This window comes from Phascolarctos cinereus, unplaced genomic scaffold (genome assembly GCF_003287225.1).
Source record: "Phascolarctos cinereus isolate Bilbo 61053 unplaced genomic scaffold, phaCin_HiC Scaffold_9;HRSCAF=440, whole genome shotgun sequence".
Taxonomy (NCBI): Eukaryota; Metazoa; Chordata; class Mammalia; order Diprotodontia; family Phascolarctidae; genus Phascolarctos; species Phascolarctos cinereus.
The window spans coordinates 213,082,351-213,097,526 of record NW_027556402.1 but is presented as its reverse complement, the minus strand read 5'-3'; the positions used below and the strand labels follow the sequence as shown (position 1 = coordinate 213,097,526).

At 44.2% G+C, this 15,176-nt stretch overlaps 1 protein-coding gene across 2 annotated transcripts in view; it reads right to left on the bottom strand.

Annotated features, from left to right (window-relative positions):
* The window catches only part of ZNF143 (zinc finger protein 143), a 46,636-nt gene extending 31,751 nt beyond the window's left edge, over window positions 1–14,885 (bottom strand). For both annotated transcript variants that reach the window (XM_021002022.1, XM_021002024.1), the window contains exon 1: window positions 14,780–14,885. The gene's annotated coding sequence lies outside the window, so the exon portion shown is untranslated. The remainder of the gene's footprint in view (window positions 1–14,779) is intronic.
* Window positions 14,886–15,176: the final 291 nt, after the last annotated feature.

Here is a 15,176-nt window from a genome sequence, read left to right as displayed (position 1 = left end):
CCAAGCCCAAAGTGAACTTTTCCTCTTCTGAATAGTACTTTGAACCAATCCTTTGAAATTACTCCATTTTTATCTTGTTTCTCTGTCTCTCTGTCTCTGTCTCTCTCTCTCTCCATCCATCCACCCATATCTGGATCCACCCCTCCCCACCACTCTGTGGGACTGGGCCTGATCAGACAACCTTAATGCCAGCCGGCACCCTCGCCCATGCACCCCTCGTGCCCCACATTTATTAGTTGCTGGACTCCTGTGGTTTCTTTCTCCGGAACATCTCGGGCGGAGGTCCCTTTCCCTCCATTCACTCGTGCGCTCCTCACCATCTTACGCCTGGGACTAGCGCCTTCTGGTTGGTCTCCTGCCTCAGGTCTCCCCTGACTCCAGTCCAACCTCCACAAAGCTGCCAAAGGTCTGACCATGGCATTCTCCTCCTCAGTGAACTCCAGACACTTCTTCTCCTCTCAAGAATTACATGGAAGCTCTATGTGGCATTTAAAACCCTCTACAATGCGGCCCATTCCTGTCTTTCCAGACTTCTTAGACATTACTGTCCTCCAGAGCCCAGCCACACTGACCTACTTGTTGTTCCTCACACACTATGCCTCATCTCCCGTCTCTGCACCTTTGCCCTGGCTGTGCCTCTTGCCTGGAATGCCCTCCCTTCTCACCTCCACCTCACAGAATCCCGGGGGTTCTTCAAGACTCAAATTAAACCCCATCTGCTTCAGGAAAGTTTTCCCAAGTCTCCTCAGGTGCTAGTGCCTTCCAGCTAAGGTTTCCTTGTATCTACTCTGCAACGATAGTGTACATTCCTATTCAAGTACTCATCTCCCCCTTGGAATGTAAGCTCCTCGAGGGCAAAGGCTGTTTATGCTTTTTCTCCCTCTCCCTCCAGCTTTAGCCTAGTATCTGGCAGGGCTTAATAAATATTTATTAATTGACTGATTGGAGGATCACAAATTTAGATAAAACGGATCTCAGAGGTCATCTCTCTGACCTTGTCACCGACTACCTAAGCAAGGCTCAGGCAAGTTTAAGTCACTCACCCACCACAACTAGGCAAGAAATAGGGAGCAGAGCCAAGACTGAAAAGCAGATCCTTACGCAGCAAACTACCAGTCCCCAGCAAATGTCTGGTGAATGCACGACTAAATAAAAACAAGTTAAAGGGAAACATTTTGCAGCTGCTTATGTCTCGTCAGCCACAAGACCTCAACTGTTTATATCAACGCCCTATCTAGTATGAAACCTCGACAAGCACATACTCTCTCATTTAAGCTATCTCCTGACAAATGTCGGGGAAAATGAACGGCAGGGAGAAGCCAGGTGACTGCCAGTAATTCTCCTCTTTGTGAGGGGCTTTGTGTTCACTTTTGTAGGAAAAGTTGCAGAAGTGAGATAAAGATAAAAATGAGGTGGAAGTATTTACTAGCAAGTACATTTCTGCTTAAACCTTCATTTTAGAACAAATTTAAGTGCTGAATTATAGGAAATAAATTGCTCATTTGCAGTGAGATTTGACGCGTTACAATTTTAAATACATTTTCCAGTACTTTTAGGGACAATACCCCACAAAAAAAAAAGTATTTGTGGTAGCCATTTGGTGGCCAGGATGGCTGCTAGGGCCCAATCGCAAATGACTAGACCTGTCTGTTTTTTTAAAGGCAATTGGGGTTAAGTGACTTGCCCAGGGTCACACTGCTAGTAAGCGTCAAGTGTTTGGTCCGAGGCCTTATTTGAACTCGGGTCCTCCTGACTTCAGGGCTGTGCTCTATTCACTACGCCACCTAGCTGCCCCCTCAAATGACTAGGCTTTTAAGAACATTGTTTATAACCCTGGTTTTAAAATCAATTTCAAATTCATTTGCAGTTATTTTCTGCAAATTGTCCTAAAACTATGGGCCTACAATCACACCAATGGAGTATTTGCTTTATATCCTTAGTAACTGAACCATAGCAAAAATGGTAACAGTTTTAATTGAATTTAACAGATGAAACATCTCTCTCCAACCACAGCCCAATATGAAGCTACATTGTTATCAATGTACAGTCTGGACTGGCATGAAGACTGATGAGAAAAGTCAGACAACAATGACTCCTTCATGAAGTTAGCTTGGTTTGGTTTGTACCAGGGAATTTATGGTTCAGACCAACAACTCGATTCAAGTGAACTAAGGAAACAGACTTCAATAACAGAAAATAAAAATGGAAGGATTTCTGCTTTTAAACTTATTAGGAATATAAAATCATCACAGACACATGTGACTAGGAATGAAGGCTGAGTAGTCAGAGGACATGGCTAGGGACTGTACCTTACCCTTGAAGCAGAAACATAACTAAGGACAATATGGAGGAATTCCCTATGGAGAATTCATGCAAAGACGGAAGAAAATCACACAGGATGAAAAGGCAAGGACAAAAGTTTTGATCTGTGCTCCTGGAGGTAGGGGGATCATGCATCTAAGTATCTAAGTGATGAAAACACTATTTCAGAGAAAGTGATCATTTTTATCTGGTCTGTGTTGGTTCACGAAGAGAGACTTATTATGGCCTACCATTAATCCAATACTGCCAGTGCAGATTCCTAGCAGAGTCCTACTCATTTTCATTGTGATTGGTTCACTGAGATAATTTCTAAATTATTGTTATTAAAACCCAGATCCTCTCACTTCTCCCTGAGGATTCTCACACTCAAACTCCCATCTGTGGAAACACCATTCTTGGTTGAAGACCCCATTTAGTGCTGACTAGGCAAACCACTAGGGCTCAGTTACAAAGCATCTAACTGAACCAAACAACAGGAAGGCGTGACAAAATCTTAATCCCTCATAAACCAATGGAAAACTATTGACTCCCAGGCTCTGAGGCCCTCCACCCGTGGAGGGAGGGTGGGCTGCCTTGTTGCTGCTGGGGTATTTCTAGAGGCTTCCCCTGTCTCCTGTTCTCAGGTGTCCTTTAGCAGAGCTGGCCTGGGCCTCGGTCATCACTGCCAGGCTCCACTTCCAGCAGGTGTTACTCCTGAGCCTAACCAGCTTAGGCTCCAGCCAGAGGGGTAGAGCTGGAGCAGCCAGGCTAGGGATATGGGCAGGGGAGCATTCCAATCTGTGGCCTTTTTCAAGCAGACCTAGAAGGGCCCCACAGACAGCTAGCTTGCCTGAAGAACTTCACCCCTCCAGTCTGGGTTAGGGTGAAGGACTTTCGTTATTTCTCTGCCTCCCTCTGAGAACTCATGCTGTGGTTTTCTGAGGCTTGGGTTAAACACACACAACCCTCTTCATTCATCTGCCATAAAAAAATTATTTTGAAGTTCTGATAAGCCTCATGAAGGTTGATAAAACACCACCAGTTAGGCATGACTAACGAATCCTCTATCATTCCAGCTATTCCAACAGCGCCTTTGCCCCCATTACGTTACCATTATGTTATAATATATTACATACACTAATAGCTTGTGTCTATAAACAGACTGACCACTTACAAAGTGCCTTCCTCCTAATGGCTTGTTAATATTCATATCCTTTTTTCAAAGGGGGATTCAGAGCAATACCCAAAGATCCCTCATCTCATTAGCAGCAAAGCCAGAGCCCAAAGGAAGGTCTTCCTTTGGATGACAAGTCTCTCCGTGCCACTAGTCTGCCACCTCATCTAGGACATCCTCTCAAATAGGGACCACAACTAGCCAACATCTCATCTTGGGTCATTCTTGTGCATGTCCTTTCTTTCTTAACTCAAACATTAAAAAAATTTAGAGCTGAGGGGTCATGTGCAAATCTATGACACCAAGCAGGCTTAACAACTTTTTAAACAACTTTAAAATTTTAACAATCATATTTTAATTCTATAACAATTCTATTAAAATGTTTTCATTTGATTTTTTTTCAATGAACAAAAATCTGTTCTATTTCCAACCCACTCCCCCATTGAAAAAGAAAAAAGAAGTACCCAAACCCTTGTAACAAATACACATTGCCAAGCAAAACAAATTCCTGCATCAGTCAAAAACCAAAACACTGTGTCTCATTCTGTAGCCTGAGTCCATTACTTCCAGGTGCAGAGATGGGTGAAATGCCTCATCACTGGTTCTCTGGTATCTTGGCTGTCCACCTCACATAGTCCAGCCAGAGTGCATCTTTCCACAACAGCACTGCAGATGTCTTTCCTTACACAGGAACTGAGGAATCAATTTCTTAGTATGGTGAAACAAGGACAAGGACAAATTCATTCATGTGGGAGCAACTGCTGATCCCATGACAGTGTTAGGAAAAATCTTTAAGTACATTTAAATACATGCAGGTACAGAGTGGAAGTTCTTCATCACCCTGATGAAATTTAACTCAGAGGAGCAAATGAGAATACATTAGCAGAAGGAGTAGAAAGTTTCCATAGACTTTACTAGATTCTGATACTAGAGAATAAGTTGTAGGAAAAAAAAAACATGTATCTAATTTTCAGGTAGGCAGCAGATTTATTTATTTATTTGGGGCAGGGCCCTTTAACTGGAAGATGAAATATTAGAACCAGAAGGTTGTGTGAGATTCTAAGACCCTTCAGAAATGGGATGCTTGAAGCAAGCTGGCAGTTAGAAATGGGAAGCTGGAACCTGCTGCCTGGGAATGGCAGTTGGGACCTGCATGACAGCCTGGGAGGAGAAGTGGAGGGAGAGGCTGAGACCTGGGGACTGGGCTCCAAGCTCCCATCAGGGGAACGACAATTTTGGATTAAGAAGCTTGAAGATAAAGCTGATGGGTGAGAAAGGAATATCCTGGACCACAAGCCAAGAGAAGAAACCCTGGGCTTTGAAGGGAAAATTCTATAATGAGCAAGTTGGTGAGCATATGTCAAGGACCAGAATTAGGAAAGATGAGGAGGACAAGAGAGGAGAGTGAAGGTAAGTAATGTGCTCTGGCTTTCTTTCATTGAGATTAGGAGGAAGAAGATGGTCACTTCAATTTAAATATGCACTATTTCCTGTCTTAATGAAAATTCAAAGCTTGGGTGCTACTTTCTCCAAAAGACACTTCATGTTACAGGTTAATCTTTTTTTTTTTTTTAAATAATCACCCTTGTTATCCATGATACTCTCCAGCTCCAATGAATGCTCCCACTGGGCTTCATGCTTTGGGGACAGTGTTACTGTACTCTGTCTCAGGGGCCAACCCTGAGCACACTGAGAATGGAAGGAAGAGAGAAGGTCTTTTCCCCAGCACTTTACACATAGCTCTTAGCCCCCAATGTTAAGATACTTCATTCTCCTCAAAGCAGTATTCAGACAGGACCTTAAACAGGGTTTGTGTGCTAAAATACTTGAAGTCCAAGATATTTTAAAATGTTGGGTGTGGTGGAACATGCCTGTAAATCCGGGCTACCTGGGAGCCTGAGAGTGGTGGATTTCTTGAGCACTGAAGTTCTAAGCTGTAGTAGGCTATGCTGATCAGATATCTACAATAACCCCATCACCAAAATGGGTAGGTGGGCGAGGAACACAGCAGGCTAGCTCCAGAGCTAAAAGGAGCTGATAAAATGTAAATGATAAAATGACCCAGTCTTCAAAAAAGGAGGGAGGTAAGGAGAAAGAATAGGAATTTCTAAATGAAAGGTAGATAATGGCAGATAACTACACTCCACGAGGTGGCAATTGTTTTGTTCTTTTTTTTTAACATAAAATGTGTATTAATGACTCACATTTCTATGATTCTTTAATAATTACAATGTGCTTCCTCAGGACAACCCTGTGAGTTAGGTAATACTTATTACTACTATTATTCCTATTTTGTAGATGAGGAAATTAGCTCTCTCCCATCCAGACTTCGCTCAAGTGCCACATCAAGGTCCATCTAAAATCCTCTCTTCCATAGGAAGCCTTTCTCAATCCCTCTTGGTGCCTTTTACTTCTCTGGCGATTCTTTCCTACATATACAACTTTTCTGTACATGCTGGTTTGCATGTTGTCTCCCCCATTAGATCACGGCTCCTTGAGAGCAGAGGTGACTGCCTTTTGACTTTCTTGGCATCCCTTGGTGCTTAGCACAGTGCCTGCCACAGACTAGGTGCTTAAATAATGCAAGTGACTGAGTGATGACCTCCCAAAGACTTTTCCTGAACCCACTCTCCCAACTACTGGTTACCTGGTATGTACTTCTCTATGTAGAACATAAGCTCCTGAAGGCAGGGACAAGTCTAAGACACATTCCCCCTCTCCCCCAAAACCCTACCTTCTTTGTCTTTTTTGTCAGTGTCTCGCACATACTACCCTACATGGCAGCTCATCTCAACTGAGCTACATGACAGCTCATATCACCACATAACTCACTGTAGTTAATCAATCAATCTATAAATACTTAGTAAGCACCTACGGGCCAGGTACTGGGGAAACAAGTACTAAGAATGGAACAACCCCTGCTCACAAAGAGCTTACATTCTAATGGAGGTGACAAGTACATATAAAAATATACGTAAACATAAATACACAGTGAATAAAATATATACAAGGCAGTTAAACACAAGGTAGTTTGGGAGGGAAAACAACAGCAGCTGGAAATCAGGAAAGTCTTCATGCATAAGATGGTGCTTGAGTTTGCATCTTAAAGAAAGAGCAGGTCTCTCGGAGGTAAAGGTAAGGAAAAAGTACACTCTAGGCATGTGTTTGGCCAGGAGATGGAATGCTATGAGTGAAGGGCAGGGAGAAGGTCAGATTTGGCTGGATTGCAGAGGGGGAGTAATGCCTAGTGGGGCCAGAAAGGTAGGCTGGGGGCAGTTTGTATGGGGCTCTAAAAGCTGAATGGAGTTTATATTTGATCCTAGATGCAACAGGAACCCACTAGAGTTGGATGAATAGGGGAACTGCACAGTTAGATCTGTACATAAGGAAAATTACTTTGGCATAGGATGGACAATCCTACTCCTCCTAATTGATCCTCTATCCCACTCACTTAGGTAGATGTTTCAAACCTTTTCAAGACTCCCATGCTTGCTGACTTTGCTGAAGACTTTATCACATCCTTCACAAAAAAAATTGAGGACATTCACCAAAAGTTCCATCTTCTCTCCACTGACTTCACCCTTCACTATCCCTTCATTCCTGTTTGATGATGAGGTTGATCTTCTGCTTGCCAAAGCCAACCCCTTTACATGCCCCCTTGATCTCTTCCTCTCCAGTAGACTGCCCCCATCTTCATTCATTCTCTCTCTAATTCAGCTTTTTTCCCCATCTACTGGCTCCTTTCCTACCACTTATAAATATGCTCTTGTATCCTCTATTCTTAATTATCTTTCTTGATCCTATCACGCCTAATAGTTATTAGTCCTATACCTTGTCCTTCCTTCCCTCTCCTCTCAGTCTTTTAACCCTCACAAGCTTGCTTCCAACTTCATCCTTTAACTGAAACTGTTCTGTCCAAAGCTGCCAACAATCTCTTACTTGCCAAATCTTATGGCCTCTTTATCTCCATTCTTCTTGATCTCTCTGTAGCATATAACAATACTGACCACTTTCTTTTCCTGGACCTTTCCTCCTCTCTGTTTTCGTGACTTTACTCTTTCCTTGATTCTCCTGCCACTTGTCTAATTGTTCTTTCCCAGTGTCTTGCCAGATCTTCATCCATGCCACACCCACTAACTGCTGGTGCCCCCAACACCTCAGCCCTAAGCCCTTTTTTCTCTCTACTCACTAGATAATCTCATCAGCTCTGAAGGGTTCAATTATTAATCATCTCTAAGCCGATGATTCTCTGATTATCTATATCCAGCCTTATGCCAGTCCCACATCACCAAATGACTTTTGGACATTTTGAAATGGATATCCCACAGGCATCTCAAACTCAACAAGTCTAAAACACATTCCCCGCACCCCAACACCCCACCCTCTTTTGAACTAGTCTATTACTGTTGAGGAAACCCCATTCTTCCAAGTTGGCAGCCTCAATGCTATCCTCAATTACTCTTGCTCACTCCACAATTCCAATCAGCTGACAAATCTTATGGTTCTTTCTCTACGTCTCTCTCCCAAGTTCCCTTCTCTACACTGATACATACAACTGCCACCCTAAGTTTAGGCTGCACCACTTCTCACCTGTACTATACTACTACAACAGCTTTCTAATTGTCTCCAGTCCCTCCTTTCTCCAATCCATCCTCCACTGCCAAAGCAAACGACCTAACCATCAAGTCATCCCTTCCCATCTCAATAAACATCAATGGCTCCCTACTACCTCTAGGATCAAATACAAAGCCCTTTTTTGGGGGCACTCAAGACTTCTTTGTCACCTTACCTTCTGTTTCCCTACGTGTAGGCTACAATTCAGCCACATGGGGCTACTTGCTGTTCTTGCACAGCACATTCCAGCTCTGATACCCATGTCTCTGCATGGACTATTCCCTCTCCTACCCTCTGTTAGAATCCCTGCCCTCCTTGGAGGCTTGACCGAAATGCCATCTGCTCCAGAGAGCCTTTCCTGGTCCTCCCAATAGCTACTGCCATCCCCTTAAGGTCACCTATAAAATTAGCCTATGTACTTTGCAAACCTTAAAGTGGTATATAATACTAATCTTGTACGTTCTGATGTATATACGTTGTCTTCTCTGTTAAAATACAAACTCCTCAAGGGCAAGAACTGTTTCTGTTTTTTCTTCCCATCCCCAGCACTTAACATGGTGCCTGGCATAGGGAATGAAGTGATTTGCCCAAGGTCGTATTAGAGGCAGATCATCTGACTCTAGTCAATGCTCTTTCCTCGTACATATTGTCTCCCAATGTGTTACAGACTGAAGGAAAATAAAGCCAAAACAGGGGGTGTGGCGTGGGACCACAGGGCAGGGTAGATGGGCCTGAGTGAGGACAAAGTGCATTTTTAGAAGATGAGAGATATGGAAGGATAGGGAATTATGATCAGCAGGGGAATTTCAGAGTTCAGCATCACCAAAATAACACAACTTGTGGTAATGAGATCCAAAGTATGACCATCCCTGTTGAGGGTGTCTGAGGTAGAATGAAAACGAATAGGTCATGGGAGTCAGATGCTAATTAACTGGGCAGCCAGGTTGTTCAGGAGACCAACAACCTCAATGGGGGGGGGTGTTTTGGAACGTAGATGAAGACTGTACGGAATTCCTTTATGGATCAATCCTAAGATCAACTTCAGAACTGGAAAGGACCACAGAGGTTATCCAGTCCAACTAACTCATTTCACAGATGAGTAAACTGAGTCCCAATGAAGGTAAGTTTATAAAGGTATTAACTTCCCAAAATGACCTCAGGAATGACCGTGAACCTAAAAAGAAGAGGATTTTGAGTGACAGCAGCAGAGGAAGAGGTACAATAACATTAAGAGTAAAAAGTTCCTCCTACTCCTCCTCCTGTTTCAGTGTGAGGCCCCCCGTTACTAGAGAAGGTGACCCAGGGCTACAATATATCTCCTAGAGTAAGTCAAGTGAATACAAGATGAAGGAAGCATGAGGATCAGATCTAGGGTGAAAGGAAGTTTGTAACAGAAGAGAAAGCAAAATGGAAGGTAAGACAGGTACTAGGAAAGAACAGTAATTAAGTAGATGGGGAATGAGAGAGAAGTACACGGTAGCAGAATAGAATGTATAACTCATGACAACAAAAAACCACATGAAATCTGCTAGCCATGGGATAACAATTAGCAGTTGACTACATCCTCCAGGGTCCTATGACAACAGTTAATGTTTTCTTTCAAATATTAGTGGAATGGTGTCTGAGGTACTGTTTTCTTTAATTGAAAAGGAAGGCTCTACAGGAGATTAGGGTCCAACGCCAAATGGAGTAGCCTACTGCCACCTACCCTGGCACTCAAGGGTAATGGAGGTACTCCCTCCGCATATGGCAGCAGACTCCAGGGGATGGGGGCTCCAAATCCAATCCCTAGAGAGGTGGAAGCTGAAGCTTCATCAGTGATGAGAAGGGAAAAAGGAAGTGCTGGAATAGTAGCCTTGAAATCATCAGCTGACCCCTTCTCCTGGGGTGCTGCAAGTTTACTAGGAGTCAATAACATGACAGTCAAAAATGCTAATAAGATATTGGGCTTTACTAAGAGGCAGTTTCCAGAATCTAAGAAAGTGACAGTCTTGCTGTATTTTGCTCCAGTTGGACCACATCTATATTTCTGTGCTTGATTATAGACATCCCACTTTAGGAAAGTCAATGACAAGCTGGATAGCATCAGGAGGACAGCTAATACGATGAGGGGGCCTGGACAACATGTCATAAAAGGACAGTTAAAGGACCTGGCGGTAGTTAGCCAGGAGAAGTGAAACCACAGGGAAGACATAATAACAATCATTAATTACATGAAGAACTGTCACAAGGAAAAGATGACATTTTTCTGCTCGTCCCCAGGGCAAACGGCAAAAAGACTGTAGAGAAAGATTTAGGCTAAGTGACCCCCCCAAAAAAAGTTGCAACTATTTGAGCTATCAAAAGTGGAATGGGCTATCTTAGGAGGCAGCTGGTATCCCCTTCACTTGTGATCTTCAAGAGCAGGCCAAACGTCCACTTTCAAGGGGATGTTATAGAGGAAAAGTTAGGTTCAGGTTGTAGTAGATGGCCTCTCAGGGATTCCATTACAGATGTGTTAAAAAAAAAAACTTGATTAAAATGATTTTCCTTTAATTTTAGCCTTATTGTTCCAACAAGAATTTTTTAAAAACAAGTTGTTATTAAATAACACATTTCTCAGCACATTTCCTTGGGTCTTTTGAATCAACATGGAACATAAAGATAATGTAATCCAACCTCATTTTTTTACAGGCAAGGAAATAGGAAAGTAGAGAATGGAAGTAACTGTCCAAAAGTCCCAGCAATGTAGTAGCAGAGCCTGGATGAGAGTTATGAGCTCTTCAATTCCTTAGTCCAGGGTCTTCTCATTCTATCAAGGTAAATGCCTTCAATGTATAGATGTGGGCATCAGGTCCTTGAGTTTTCGGGAAAAAGTAATCCAGCACATGCTGCCCTTCAACAAGACCGTAACCTAAGTCACAGATGTATGGAGCTGAAATGGCCTTTTTCTGGTCATCTAAACCAAACCCATCACTGTCCAGAAAAGAAAATGAATGGCTTTATCTGCCTGCTTGTAAAACTCATCAAGTTAGTACTCTCAAAAATAGCTTGGCCACAGAATGCCCATCCTGCTGACACAAAAACCTTTCTATGGCTCACATGCTCACAATTAAATTTTGCTCAGTACAAGAAACACTAAGCATGGTGGAGAGGTGGCCTGGATGAAGATGCTGGGAAGAGCTGGTCCAAGTCTTGCCTCTTGACACAAAGGAGCCATGTCGTGTCACCTCAGGGCCCAGGCAACTCTGTAGGATTAGAAGCTGTGGAACAAATGCTGATCTTCATTGGTGATGGGAATTTTCTCACTGAAAGTCCTTCACACCAGTGAAATCACAGGTGTGAACCTGGACAGGTTCCTGCCTTACTGGAGAAGCAACACCATACGGCAGGCAAAGACAGCAGACTCAAATGCAAGTCCTACTACACGAGCCTGGACAAGCCACTTGACTTCTCTGTGCTGTAGACCAGAGGTGTCAGTCACACTTGCCCCTTCCCCCAGGTACCAGCAAAACTAAGGAGTGTGCCCCCAAACCAGATAGCAAAATCAACAAAAATACAAAACAGTGTTTTCCGAGTTAATGTGGCCAGAAAACGCCTGTTTTATTTGAGTTTGACCCTACTGCTCTAGACCACTCTCTATAAGTTGTAGGAAAGGTAGAAATAGATTCTCTATACATTGAATCCACGGATCCTATCCCTAGAACACATACAGCCCTGGCATTGTGCTATATATAGGACACCAAGAAAAAAAAAAAGAAAATTTCTATCCTCAAAGAGCTTACATTTTATTGGAAATCAGAAATTTGTAAGATACTCTTCAATGTACACAAATTATAAAAATAAATACAGTGAAGAAATACCACTGCAACAGAATTGGTAGAGACACTGTGAAGTCACCTTTACAGGAAAAAGCCAAATCAATATATTCATCAGGTAACCCCCACCCTCCCATCATCTCCAAACACTGTTTTTATATCCACAACACTTTGGATGAACAGATTAGATCTGGACAGGTTCTGGTCCCTGATGTCACTAACTAGTTATGCTGCTACGGGCAAGACAATTTTTCTAAGGCCCCAGGTTCTTTAAAGCTTGAAGGGTATTAGACTAGATGATTACTAAAACTTTCTAACTTTCAAAATTTCAACATTTTCTTGACCCTCTAATGTCCCACGTTGTACTCTCAAGACTACTAAATTCTCTCATCTCTTTAGAATAAAAATTAGAACCTCCCCCTCCTGTTTTGGTTTTTCCTTCACTAAATAAAGCACACTCCTGGCTAACAGTTCACACTACTTTGCTTTCTTGTACCACTGGGTTTCCTAACAAGGCCTCCACCCTTTTAGCAAAGTTTTTAGCAAAGATGAATGATTCCCATTCTTTCCACATAGTAGATGTTTATCTGCTTAACACAGTTTTAACCTTGTCTTTCTCCGGCCCAAAAAGAGCCAAGAGCACACTGGAGAAACAAAGGGAGGGGAAAAAAAAAACCATTCCCAATCCTCATTTACAAATCGAAAAAACACACACTCCTACCCTCCTTTACATTTTACTTAGGGAGTTTTATACACACAGATAAATAAGTCGATGCAAAAGAAAAACAAACAAAAAATACATTGGGGGTAATCGTAGAATCAATAAAGTCCTTTGAGACGATATAGTACTGGAGCCAAGTGCAAAAGTTTTAGTAGGCTTGCAACTGAAATCTGTCAGTCTGACCCCTTACCTTGCTCTTCACTGTTTTTCTGTTTCAATCACACAGCTACCTGTGCTCCTCAACACATCCTGTTCTCCCAGCTTAGAAAAACCTTTCTCCTTTACCTCTATCTATGTCCCAATTTTTTCTTCACAACCCAGCTGACAATCTAATCCCTTAATCACTGACAATTCTTCAGCCATTTTTTTCCTGTATCATTTTGCACTATCTTATATAATGATTTTCCTTGTATGTACTATCCCTTTAACTAGAGCATTAGCTTATCAAAAGCCAGTTCCTATCTTTGAATTCCTCAGCATCTAACACATACTAGGTACCCAATACAAATATTAAATTATCACTACATAATATAAAATCTCTCACATTTAAAGTTTTATAGGAGGCTGCTGTGGTGTGGTGGATTTGAAGATAGAAGACTTGAGTCGAGTCCTACTTGATTAATTACTAGCTTCGACCTCTGGTTAATTCTAACCACTTGAGTCTATCCTTATCTGTAAAATGGGGATAAGCTTGGTATTAATGTCTCACGAGATTGTACTAAGGATCAAAAGGTATAATGTAAGATGTAAGGCGATTTATGTTGACTAGTATAATCTACATTTATACTTCTCATTTGATTCTCACCTCAACCACACAGATATTTGCCATTCCCAATGTATAGATAATTCACATCGTTTTCCTTGCAAACTCTGAGACAGGGAGTCCAAATAACATTAAGCCCATCTTAAAGATGAGAATACTGAGAAAGTAGAAATTTGCCCACAAAATACAGCTGGTCCAATAGCTAAAACAGAACCTGAACCAAAGCATCCTGTATATATACTATGCTCCTCAAAAACCCCTTTGATGAGGAATCTAAAAGGTTAGAGTGGTTAATGACCGACCCCAAATCACGCAGCTGATAGGGTGCCAAGCCGGAATAAGGGACCTTATCTCCTGACTCCTATTCCCACGTGTATTGATTTTTCAAAATGTTCTCACTTCCACGATCTCGACTTTGTTACAACATAATTTATGTAGTTCCTCGAGACCATCTCCAGACTTCAAATTCGAATGCAGAGCACACCAAAAGAAAAGCCTATTTTAAAATGTAAAAAAGTATCCCAAACTTAACAAAAATGTTAACTCCAAATGACAACGCTGCCATTTCAAATTACTCGACATTTGAGAAAACGACTCTCGCCTGAATCGGAGCAGGGGTAAAGTTTAAGACAACCCTGCTGCCCCATCTTCCTTCCAAACGTTCCTTTTGTTCGGGATAAAAGTGAGCTCGGCGGTCGCCGGGCCCTCGGCCCTTCGCTCAGGACGGCCACAGCAAAGTTTGCAAACACTACTTCGGCAGGAGCCCACGGGCAGGCCCAGCGAAGGGCGGCAGGCCACCCCGAGCACCCGGCCCGGTCCCTGGGGCCAGGTAACCGCGGGCCCGGTGGCTGACGTCTCCGGTACACCCGTCCGACCTCGCTCCCCACAATGACGGTGATTATCAACAGCCCCACGAGGCGACAGGCCCTAAGCCACCCACCCACTGGGGGCCCGGGGTCACGGCCCGCATGGGCAGCCGCCGTTGCCGCCGCCGCGGGCGGGAAGCGCGGCTCAAGGCCTCGGGGCAGCGTTCGGGCTCCCGCGGCGGCGGCGGCTCCGGCTCGGCACAGGCTCCCCCCGGGGCTCGCGCCCGCCCTCCCGCTCGCTCGCTCTCGCGCCCTCCCCGGCGGGCTGGCGGCCGTCCCTCGAGGCCGGGGGGAGGGGCGGAGGAGAGGGCGTGAGAGCGGCCCGCAGACGAGGAGGGAGTCCCCACCAAGCTGCACCCGCCGCCGCGAGTTATTAATAAACTCCGCTTCTGCCCCAGGCCGCCGCCCTCAGCGCCCGGCCCCCAAGGCCCAGCTCCGGAGCCGGGGGGCCGAGGCCGGAGCCCTAGCCGGCGCCGCTGCGCTGAGGGCGGCGGCCGGGTGGAGAATAATGCACACTGGGTAAAAACACATTTATATACGAACCTCCGAGAAAATTTTCCAACAATTCCTTCGTCCGACCACCATGCACCAGGACAGGAAACAGCCGCCCCGGCCCCAGGGCCCCGCAACACGCATAGAGCCCCCGAGGCCCGCCCCCGAACTCCATTGGGTCACCGCCCCGTCATTCATGGAGCAACTCGTGATTGTCATTGGCCAAAACCCCTAGTACCGGGAAGAAGGAGGCCTCTTCTGTGCCCTTCCCCGTGACGTAGACACTTCCAGGCTTGGGCGCTTGCCGATGAGTGGCTGGCCAAAGGTGCGGAACACAGACTCCACAGGCTGATTGGTTGGGAGATCAGTCTGTTCCCGTCGGACTACACCTCTCCGGAGTGTGAATTATGCCGGTTCTGGGGCCTCAGCGGGAGGCGCCATTTTGTAG